Genomic DNA, 10,408 nt, shown 5'->3' with positions numbered 1-10,408 from the left:
GCTGCCAGGAGTGGTGGTGGTGGGGTCAGCCCACCCGGCCTTACTTTCAATTATCAGGGATGATAAAATGGTGTGAAAAGCAGCAGCTCTGCGATACGGCTACGCTACCCCCACTCCCTTCTCTTGTGCTGTACCAAAGTTCCCCCAAGCTTTGGTTGGTGCTTTTTGCTGGTGACAGTAGGACTCCAGGGCGAGTAGTCGGGACTCTCCTGCAGTAACTGGGTCAATTAAGGGTTGGTTTAAGTGCCTCCTGGTTTTTAAAATTGCTCCCCTGAGCTGCTGGCTCTGCTGCCTGCTACAGCAAATGTTCGGGTGCCATCAGCGTCGCACTTGGGCGTGGGCACTGACTCTGCGGAGGAGAGCTGAGGCTCGCGTGTATTGTGTACCCTGCCGCCAGTGATCGTTTTCCCCTAGCAGATCTATTTTGAATTATTTCCCTAAATTTTAGAGGAACTTTAGGCTCTTTGTGCTATGATTTGTGAAGCTGTAGGGGCCCTCAGGCATTTGCTGCTGGCAGAGAAAAACCGCTTGTCGAATTTGTTGTAAATACTTTCTGTTTGGACAACAACGCCTGTGTGTGTGTGTGTGTGTGTGTGTGTGTGTACGTGCGTGCTTTGATGACCCCCTGCGACGCCCCAGCTCCGCGAGGGAAGCTTTGAAGCGGCTCTGGGAAAACCTCTGCGGAAGAAACTGCTGCTGGCGACTTGCGGAAAACGGACTCCACAATCAGTGAGATTGTAAAGTAGGTATGTTTATTCAGCGCTGGGCAGCACGGGAGGTCGTGGGCATGAAGATTGATGACTCTTCCTCGTCACCGCTAGTTGACCTCTTGTCTTTGCACAGACTCAGTTGCTCCTTGGCTCTTGTCCACCTGCAGGACCAGTTTCTCCCAGTTTCTTAAGATAGGCTCGCTCTCTTATTAGGAGACTGACCTTGGTAAGGGGCCCAAGGCTTCTTGCTTTAGTTAATTGGCACAATGCACCATAGTTAGCAAAGACACTAAGTAGCATCCTAGTTTAATGCCGTCAGCGCTCTATCTCTACTTGATAAGATTCTCCTAACTCCCTCTCTCACTGGAGCCCACGCAGCCCTCCGTCCTGCCGAAGGACTTCACGGGGACTTCTGCCGGCTCCGGGTGCCCGCACACAGACAGAAATGTCTTTGAGAGAAAACAATCAGGAGGAGGAGAGCTCAGAGACTGCGGCCGGCTTCGGCCACCTTCCCCTCGCTTTCCCTCTCCGTGTTCAAACCGAGCACTGTTCTGCCGTCAACCTTCGCTGCCTCTGCCCGCGGCGCTGGGCTTTCGCGTGTGCCATTGCTCCTCTACATATTTTATCCTTCCTTTTGTAAGGAATGGTCCAGCAATTCGTGTCACTAAGGGATTTGAAGGGTTAACATCGAGGCCCGGGTCTAGGTGATAAGAGAACAAAGGGGTTTTTAGGGAAAAGTGCTGACTACTGCAGGGGATGTTGCTAGAGTTTCTGAAATCCGGCGCAGAGGCTCCCAAACGAGGAGGAAGGGGGAGATGAAGGACAATTGAAGGACAAAAGCCTGGGAGGAAGACAACCAGCATTCAGCCCGAGCAAGCCCCGAGAGACCACCAGAGACTGATACGCAGGCGCCCCTGGGAGGGGTTTCGGATTCCGGAAACCAATTCTAATAACCCTGCCTCTTCTCGAAGTAGTAATGAATATGTATTAGCCTGGGAGCATCAAAACCAGCCGCCTTACGTAACAGGTGTGCGTCCTGGGGGAGCAGAGACTCCCGGCGCACCCAGCGCTGCTTGCTTGCCTCTATTCGTTTAATAAATTGTAAACTTTGATTGTAATCCTATTTGGATTTATAACAGCCATTTATAACACTTTTTATATTTGTATTTTATTTAAGGCTGTCTTGCCCCCCTCCCCCCCCCAGCCTCGCTGCTCACCAATAAAGCTGGCGCAGGGACTCCTGCCTGCGACCATAGAGACGCGGTCCTCCCGGCCTGCTAGAGCGGCCCCCCACGCTCCTCCAGCATCCCAGCGTCCCTTGTGCGCTCCCGCCCGGCCTCAGGGGCTTCCGGAGGCGGCCCAGCAGGGGCGGCGGGAGCAGCGAGGCGGCGGCAGCCATGGCGTACCGCGGGCAGGACCAGAAGGTGCAGACGGTGATGGTGCAGCCCATCGTAGCCTTCCTGCGGCCGGGGAGCGACGGGGGAGCGGGTGGGGGGCGGCCCGGGCCTCAGGGGTCTCGGCCCGGACCTTGAGGCCTTGTCCCGGGGCCCTGGGGCCTCGTTGCAGGGTTTGAGGCCTTGTCTTGAGGCCTTGTCCCGGGCCTGGAGCTCTTGTCCCCGTGCTGAGCCCTTCACGCAGTGCCCCAGAACCTCATCTTCCGCTACCTGCAGAGCGTGAGTAGCGCGGGGAGAGGACGGGGAGGGGATGGGGATGGGGATTTGGAGGGGGTGGGGGGAGCGGGGAGGGTCCGGGGATCTCCCTCGCTGAGTTTTCGGCTCCCACCCGTTGCTCGGGGCAGGTTTGTGGGGAATGGAGAGCTGTGCGGCGTGCTGGTGGGTACAAGGAGCTGCTGCGCAGCCCGGCGTTTCCCCCTCGTGTTAACGGGAGTGGGATCGTGCAGCCGGGCGTGCAGGAGTGTTCCCTTGTGACTGGAAACGTGTCCTTCAGCAAACGTGTAGTATTCACCCAGTCATATAAGACTCTAAAATGTCAGACTGTTAATTGAAACTGCCCCTGAGAGTTGCTCCTTGGAGTTTTTGGGAGCTCTAGCGGCTATGGTTAGCGGGTATTTCTGAACACACGAGAGAGAACAAAACTGCTCGCGGTGTTTGTGTTCCAATTTACTCTCCTCCTTCGTTCTGCAGAGCTCGAGGATCCAGGTGTGGCTGAGCAAGTGAACGTGCGGATAGAAGGCTGCATCATCGTGAGTGTCAGCACGACCCCACGTTACATCGTTAGTTTGTTTTCCCTCATTCACAATCCTATTTTTTCTTGTCAAGAAAAACTAGCCCAAGGGAAAAAAGAAATCGTGCTTCTCTAACAATTAGTCTTCGTTGTCCAGCCTGGGTCAGCACAGCTGACGATGGTTCGTGTTGTTGCTGAACTAATTGCCACTGTTGCCGATTTCTAGGGCTTTGACGAGTACGTGAATTTGGCGCTGGACGACGCAGAGGAGATTCACTCCAAGGCAAAATCAAGGAAACAGCTGGGTGTGTCGTGTGTCTGTGCAACCCGAGTGACGCGCGGTCTGAAACCTGCCCGGGTGAGCCTTCTAGGTAGCAGCACTGAGACGTACCAACCGTGTGACGAGCCTTGCTGTTGAAGTTCAGTGAGCAATTCCTGGCTACATCTCTGTCCCTGATGATTTTTGAGCTGCTGATTTTGCTGGATGAAGGAGAATCTGTCCCTGCCTGAGACCAGTTCTGGTCTTTGAAACGTGTAATACCAGGCGGCCTGCACTCTGCATGATGGGCAAAACCCTGCTCAACCACACAAAACACTTTCTGAAAACACGAGATTATTCTCAGGTTCTGGGCTCTCTCTAATCCCCTCTTTCCCTTCTCTTTGCTGCAGGCTGGATCGTGTTAAAAGGGGACAACATCACTCTTCTACAGAGCGTTTCTAAGTAGAATTTGCCATCCTTAGAACAAAGGTGGCTGCCGTGCTGCGGAGTGACTGAGTGCCAGGGGAACGCGGCCCACTGGTAGATAGGAAGTTATTTGTAACTGGGGTTGCATGCTGAGGTCAAAAGTCTTTCCTTTGTGGGAGCGAGTTGTTTGTAGCTTGAAACAATACGTGATGTATTTCACAAATAGCCATTTTTCACATTAACTGTAAATGTAAACCACAAATCTGCCTGTTTTCAGTCTCTTCCTTCTGTGAATGGAGAAGGAGGAGAAATATAGAAGCGTGGGCTTTTCCTTTTGCTGTGGATCTGATAAGTTTCGATAACGCTATGTGCTTTCTTGACCATTACATCTGCGTTATGTGGCCAGGGTGGACTCGTTCAGGGCACGGAAGCCCCACACAGTCCTTGAGCTAGCAGGGTGCTAAGGAGGGTGTTGGAGATTTTGCATACAATTGCAGCCCTTTGTTGCTGCAGTGACAGGTTCCTCAGATTCTTTCTAAACAGGGTTTAGCTTGTTGAGAATCTTTTTGGGAGTGTTTATTGTGGATCAGTCAGTAAAAGTATCTTAGTGGGCCCGTGAGGGATTTGGGGCTGTGGTGCAGTAACCCAGTGTTTACAAGTGTTACTGCTACGCATGCTTGTCCAATAACGTCTCCAGATCAGAGAGTGAGAGCGGGCAACTGGTTTGGATTAAATCTGTCACTTCTTGCTGCTTTGGACAGAGCCTGTAGATTAAACCCTTGTGCTGTTCAATAAGCTGGGGTATCAGATGTGTCGGTTGGGTTTTTATCATTTGATTTATTTTTTTTATCCGTTTGGAGATCTGTCTTTTCTATTTAAGTTTCCCCAAGAGAGCTGAGTTGCTTGATGCATCGACCAAAGAGAAGTTCCCCGGCTGACTTGGGACAGCCAGTCCCCTCGTTTTTCTGATCACAAAAAAAAAAAAAAAAAAAAGAAAAAGAAAAAAATCGAAGAAGAAAAATTTTGACTGTAACTGTAACTCAGAAACTAAGATTACCTAAATGGAGAGAAATGAATTTTGATGCACAGGCTGTGCTAGAAATCTGTTAATCAGCATTCAGTTTTTCAAAACTTCAATTTGTGTATCATCATCATGAAAATTAATAAATTCAAGGTGGGAGATCCTTTCCTGAAAGGGAAGGACAGAAATACGAGTCTTGCTGTGGGGCCTACCCAGCGCAGTTCTGCCATTCCGAGAAGTAATACGTCAGGAGTGTCACAGCAGACGTTCCCAGGAAGAAACCTTTGAGGGGCAGCGTGACACACTTGATTGGCTAAAGCAGCTTCAGCTGGACAGCCTGCTGCCGGGATGGGTAATTCTAAGTTGTGTTCAAGTTGCTGAGTTCCTTTCAGCATGTAGTAAAGATGTAACGTGCCGATGTCGTTTGGGAACAGGAGGCATTACGTGTCACCAGCAGTGGGCACGTAGGGAACAAAACAGTATCTTACGAGGTCCTCCACATCTGCCTTTCATTTTGTCCTTGGTTTGCCAGCTGGAGCTTTCAGGAGGTGAGGAAGGAGGCTGTCCCAGTGAATAGTTCAGGTGTTGCAGGGTATTTGTGATGCAGTGCTTGTAAAATTTACCTGCCCGCATCTCCTGTTACAGGCAGCCCCCCGTGGGCCCTGTGAGATGGGGAGCTGCTGCCCGGGGTTAGGCCCAAGGTGCCCTGTCAGGCCCAGGGCCGCCCTTCCCCTTCCCCTCGCCCTGCCCTTCCCTCCCGCTCCTCAGCCCTTGCTCAGGCCTTTTGGGCCGTCTGGCCGTCCGTCTGTCCATCCATCCGGCCGTCTGGCCGTCCATCTGGCCCTGTGTCCCTCCATCCCACCGCCCTGCCCCGTCCCTGCCGTCTCCCTAGGGAAGCAAAGAGTCCCTGGGCTGCCTTCAGGGGGGAGGTTCTGCTCAGGAAATTAAAGCTTCCCCCTTAACGGGCGCCTTGCGAGTTATTTTGAGTTCCAACCTTCTGCCTTCCTTTCGTAGCAGTGCCTCTGAGGGGTGCGCTGTAAGGTAGCCGTCATCTGGCGCGCTGCTCCTGCGTTTCCCAAAGGAACTGCCTTCGGGATCTGACTAACTCTGGATGCACGCGGTTGTCACCTTAATTTCTCCGTTAGTTTGCTGAAAACAACCCGCTTGGGTGACCTTTGTGTTTGTTTCTTCAAACTTGGATCGAGGAGGTCTCTGTTTCCTTATGTTGATGTTCACGACGAAAGTGCAGAAGGGATGCTTACTGTTGCCCGGGTCAGTCCTGTTGCCAGGATGGGAATGTTTAGCCTACCGGCCCTCTGGTGCTGTTAGGCTGCACTCGGAGTGTGAGCTCTGGGCCTTATTTGGAAAAGACTGCGTTATTTGAGTGTACAAACCCGAGATATTCTGCGGATAGGTGATTCTCAAACCACGTCAGAACCACCGCTGTGACGTGTGCTGGAGTCGGACGCGCGTTTGACTGATCAGGCGGAGCAGGTGAATTGAATTTGTTGCTGGATGGCGAGGTGTTCTGGGGGAAGAGCTAGTCTAAGGAAAACTTCCTCTTACTGCCCCTTCCCATCTCAAATGGCCACTGCCTGGGGAAATTGCTTCTTTATGACATTAACTACAACGTTACAGTGAGGATGAGGAATCATCATTACTCCCATAGTTATTTGCTGCCAGGCTGCAGCGTTGATTTCAGAGATTTAAAAGAAAAAACAACAGGAAAAAGAAAGGAAGTATGTATTCTTTCACATACTCTCTTTTCCCTGAGAGTAAATGTTGTAGCTTCAGCAGTACCCTTCCTCTGGAAACGATTCCCAGTGCCTGCTCAGACACTGGGGAGTAAAATGACAGAACAATGGAGGAGAGCCACCCGATATAAAGAAAGGAAAAAAGGGGTTATGGATGAAGGGAAAGCAACTACATAAAAAATTGGTGCTATCTAAAAATTGGTTAACGGTTTGGGACCTGCAGGTGCTGCCTACACGTGCGTGTGTTGCAGTCGTGCCTGTTGCCACTGCGCAAAATGGAGAGAGCTTCTTTGTCGAATGCAGCATGTTAAAGAATGCGCCATTGCCTGGAAGAAATGCACGGCCTTCCCTCGTGTGGGACTTCTTCCCCATTGATCTGTGGTTTACCTGAAGGTTTACCATAACCTACATAAGTTTCAAAAGCAAGCAAGCAACCAACCAAAAAACAACACCAACATTAAAGAGTGGCAAGGCAGATGCTCATCTGGGGACTCTGACTCATCGGTGACATCACCAAGCAAAGCATTGTGAGCGCTTCGGGTCGGGGCTGCTGTGGCGAGCCTCGCAGCCGGGAGGGAGAGCGGGTACGGTTCGCCTCTGGCGGGTCTGTGTCAGCCCTCTGCCCTGGTGGCTTCGTTAGCAGTGAGAGTTTGACTGCTGTGTTCCCAGCTTTCGCTTCTGCACCGACCGTGTGGCAGAGCCCGCAAGCTGCTTCCTCAGCTGGAAGAGGAAGAGGAGTGACCTCAACTGTGCCGAGGTAAAGCAGAACCGTTGAAAAGATTTGTCAAAGATGCGGCTGGTACCAGCGCAGCCGCTGCAGCTGCAGCAGGTCCTGGAGCATTGGAGAAGATAGAGAGGGGTTTCTTCGTGAAAAGAATGCTGTGAAAGTGTTTTCACGCCAGAAATTAGGAGAAGCGCCTCTGTTGTTTGGATATCCTCTATTGACCTGGCACACGGGCATTACAGCATACCTGGCACACTCTTTGTATTGTTTGTAAAAGAAAAAAAAAAAAAAGTGTTTTAGGGCAGGCCAAAAACCTGCCTTGGCACTTCCACATCGCAGCAGTGCTTGCAGGCCGTGCATCCTGGATGCCAGGCAAGGATCTAAATCCAATGGTGCTGTTGGTAACGTGAAGTTCAGGAAGCACTTCTGGGTTTTTCTGCTCTTCCATGTGAATTTTTGCCCTGTGAAGGTGGTGTACTGAGCTCTTTTCTTACCAACAAATAGGTTTAAAAGCAGTTACAGCAAGGATGAGCTGTGTTAGCAGGAGGCTCTTCTGTGCTTTGACCATGGGAAGATGAATGGTTTACCTATGCACCGTTAAATATAATTTGACACCTAGCACACAACACTTGCAGCCTGTGGGGTGCTTTAACAAGCAGGTAAATCAGCGGAGACTGTTTTGCAGCAAGGCTGATGCTGGGTGATTAAAAAGCAGGGTCACAACAAGGAGAAAAAAAAAAAAAAAAAGCTTTGGAGATCTTTTTTAAAATGAGACTGCTTTTTATGGCATTTAGGGCTGTGAGGTATCCTTGGTTTTTGCTTTCTTCCCATTCCTTAGACCAGATCCATTCATATCCTGAACAGCGTTCTGGGTCTGTTCAGGAAAATGGAAGGCAACAAGCAAAATGATGAGCTCCTTGGGCATTCAAAAGAGCTCAGTCTGGGAAAGATTTCAAGTCCAACTTCCATGCTAAGGAGCACCAGTAATTTTTAGAAGTAGATGCAGAGGAATCTGCATGGCACTAAGTGTGTTTCTGAAGGTGCTAAAGGTCAGAAGTGACGATTCCTCTCAATACTAAAGAAGAGGAGGAAACCTTGCACTTAACTACTGTTTTTATTCCCTTTGTCAAGCAGTCAAAACCAACAACTAATACGGGAACCCAACTTTTCCCCTCTTTACTTTAGATTTGGGAAAATTCCCTGCCAAAATAATACTTCCTGGAAAATTCACTAGTGTTTGTGTGAGTAAAAGGTTCCAACCTTTTATTATTAATTTGTAAGAACTATTTCATCCGCTTTTGTCCAGAAGAGTCAGAAATAATTTGCACAGAAATGTGCAGCATTTTAATGAAAGGCTTCAGAATCACTCTAATTTGAACTTTATCTGGTCTGGTTGCAGGTTTTATGACATTTAGTGTCTTAAAAAAAAAATCAAAATATCTGACTTCACATCAGAAAAAAAAAAAACCTGCTTGTGGCTAAATAAAATCTGTTGCAGCTCTGGTCATTGAAAAATCATTGGCTGTTAAATTGGACCTAAGTCATCTTTTCTAACCTTTCATGATCTTGCAGCAATGGATGATGATGGATATATGGATTAGGGAACAGCACGTGATGGCAAACCTGTGGTATTTGCTACAGCGCAGAAAGAAAACAAATTGCTTCCAAAAAATCAAACTAATTCAAAATTCTTGGTATCATGCAGCCATGCCACTGGCAAAGTGAGCATTGCCCTGCCTCTCAAAGCTTGCTGTATCCTTGATCTGCTGTCTTCCTGCTGTTAATTGATTGCAACTCTACGTGTCTGATCAGGGCTACGAGTTGTTCTCGATATGGATACCATACGACATATACTGTGCACGCTTGTGTGTATAGATATGTTTATCCTGTATGCATGTACATATTTGATCTGGATAGGCTGGAGCGATGGGCTGAGGTCAACTGTATGAAGATCAACAAGGCCAAGTGCCGGGTCCTGCACCTGGGGCGCAACAACCCCAAGCAGAGCTACAGGCTGGGAGATGAGTGGCTGGAAAGCTGCCTGGCCGAGAAGGACCTGGGAGTGTTGGTTGACAGTCGGCTGAATATGAGCCAGCAGTGTGCCCAGGTGGCCAAGAAGGCCAACAGCATCCTGGCCTGTATAAGAAGCAGTGTGGCCAGCAGGTCTAGGGAAGTGATTGTCCCCCTGTACTCGGCTCTGGTGAGGCCGCACCTTGAGTACTGTGTTCAGTTTTGGGCCCCTCGCTACAGGAAGGACATGGACGTGCTCGAGCGAGTCCAGAGAAGGGCGACCAAGCTGGTGAGGGGTCTGGAGAACAAGTCTTACGAGGAGCGGCTGAGGGAGCTGGGCTTGTTCAGCCTGGAGAAGAGGAGGCTCAGGGGCGACCTTATCGCTCTCTACAGTTACCTTAAAGGAGGCTGTAAAGAGGTGGGGGTTGGTCTGTTCTCCTACGTGCCTGGTGACAGGACGAGGGGGAATGGGCGAAAGTTGCGACAGGGGAGTTTTAGGTTGGATGTTAGGAAGTACTTCTTTACCGAAAGGGTTATTAAGCATTGGAACGGGCTGCCCAGGGAGGTGGTGGAGTCACCATCCCTGGAGGTCTTTAAAAGACGTTTAGATGTAGAGCTTAGCGATATGGTTTAGTGGAGTACTTAGTGTTAGGTCGGAGGTTGGACTCGATGATCTTGAGGTCTCTTCCAACCTAGAAATCCGTGATACTGTGTGATACATATGTATGCATATTTGTGTGCTGGCCCCCAGATCACTCATGGTATAAAGCATTGGCCTCGAAGGCATACTCATCAAAATATTTGGTAGATCCTCCATTTTTTTCTAGTTCCCTCAAAATGAGAGAGTTTTTACGCGCTCTCTGTGTCAAAAAGGCAAAACTTCTGATTTCCACTGTCGCTCTCGCTAACTTTCTATCACTCACTCCTCGTGTGTGTGTCTAAACACATATGTGTGTATGCGTATGCACATTTGTGTATTTCTGTGCACTGGTGTGTTTTTTGCTGTACAGGTAATAAAGACGGGGAAAGGTTTTAGTGTTTTCTTAATAGGTGAAGAAATCTTGAAGACCAGAGATTGGAACATACTGAATTTTGAATTAAAAAAAAAAAAAAAAAAGTCAAATTTTCTGGCTGTGGAAGATGGAGCCTCATTTTTGCAGCCACTTTGAATCACGAGTTCATCTCTAAATGCACTGGGTTTTTTTGTTTTTGTTTTGTTTTGTGGTGTTTTTTTTTTTGGTTTTTATTTTTTGAAGAGCTAACTAACCCTGGCTGTCTCCAGTCTGAGAGAGTGTTCAGATGGACTTGCTTCCTCCATTA

Source organism: Anser anser (genome assembly GCF_964211835.1).
Source record: "Anser anser genome assembly, contig: HAP1_SCAFFOLD_129, whole genome shotgun sequence".
NCBI lineage: Eukaryota > Metazoa > Chordata > Aves > Anseriformes > Anatidae > Anser > Anser anser.
Note: the sequence above shows the minus strand (reverse complement) of the source record.